Source organism: Coregonus lavaretus, assembly GCF_964263955.1.
Source record: "Coregonus lavaretus genome assembly, chromosome: 28".
NCBI classification, from domain to species: domain Eukaryota; kingdom Metazoa; phylum Chordata; class Actinopteri; order Salmoniformes; family Salmonidae; genus Coregonus; species Coregonus lavaretus.
Window position 1 is genome coordinate 10,567,628 of NC_140015.1, and position 1,275 is coordinate 10,568,902.

Here is a 1,275-nt window from a genome sequence, read left to right on the forward strand (position 1 = left end):
CTTATAACGATGACTTGGTTGTACTGATTGCTGGGAAAATAAAAAAAACCTTAGAAAGATGCCACCGTCCTGTGTGCTCACAATAAGAGCTCATATGTCATGGCTCACTTGACTTTACGAGAATATACCTAATTTTTATTTTGAGCTGTGTCATCTTCTTGGAGCTGGGGGAGGAAAGAAAAATAATGATTAATACATTTGTGTTACAGTTAGCATACAGTGTACATTGAAGGCATATCTCACCTCCCTCTCAAGTTTTTTTATTTCAAGGTCCAGTTTCCTAATTGTCCTCTTTTTTATTTCGGACTCCAGTGCAAGATTTTCCATCTTTTTCTTCTTGTACTGAATGTCTATGTCTGCCAGTTCTATTTGGCGCCGGAGGTGGTTGCCATACAACTTTCTGATAGCTTGTGAGCTCTGTGAACACAATACAATTAGCGCAGCTGGAATTTGGCAGGATGTGGTGTCCTTTTATTAATACGCACTATGTTGCCAGGCTGGTTTTCCCACTGTATAGCATCTGGGTCCTGTAAAAGAAATTAGATTTTTTGATTTTGATGAGGACTCCTCACCATTGTAGAGTAAATAGTACTTTCACAGTCTTAACATGATACCTCATGCCTTCTGGAATCCAGAGAGATGGTCTCCTCCTCATCATCGTCTCCATCATGTGCTGTTGCTGCTGCACTGGGGCCTTCACCCTATCACATTTAATCGGATTCATATTGAAGCTAGTAGACAAGACATGCCAGGCCTACAGTATGCCTTTGATGGAGTACTCACTGGATCAGCATCGTCTGGTGCTTGTGCTGGTGGCTCTAACAGGAACACAGTGCTGCCAGACACTGCAAGGCAATAGGTAAACCAAAGTCAGACAGTCCAAATTGATTCAATATGAATGTGGTTGTATCCCATGTAGAGATGGAAGGACATACCTTGAATGAAGCGGGTGGCATCTTGGGAGGAACCTATGCTCGTCTCTTTCCCCCCAGGGATCCCCTCTAAGACGGGCCTGCCTTTATTTAGCTCCAAGGCCATGTCCTCTGCTGGGGTAAGGTCAGCCTTTGGTGACCCACCACCCGTGCCTTGTCTGTGGGTATTCTTTTTCACTGCTAAAACAGTACAGACAATGTGTGAGCAGGCACCTTCTGGGTACAATATATGCTTGTGCTTTGTTAAATATTAGTCAGGGACCATACCATTCTGCAGAATGTTCTTGTATTTGATTTTGACCTGCTGCCATGTCCGTTTTGGCCCGTTCATGTTTAATCTACA

At 43.5% G+C, this 1,275-nt stretch overlaps 1 long non-coding RNA gene across 1 annotated transcript; it reads right to left on the bottom strand.

Moving 5' to 3' along the window:
• Positions 1 to 619: 619 nt before the first annotated feature.
• LOC311103499 lies at positions 620 to 1,027 on the bottom strand. Its single transcript, XR_014610094.1, has 3 exons — positions 936 to 1,027; positions 784 to 845; positions 620 to 701 (listed from the first exon to the last, which is right to left on the bottom strand). It is a non-coding gene; the product is annotated as an uncharacterized lncRNA (long non-coding RNA).
• Between the last annotated feature and the right edge of the window lie 248 nt (positions 1,028 to 1,275).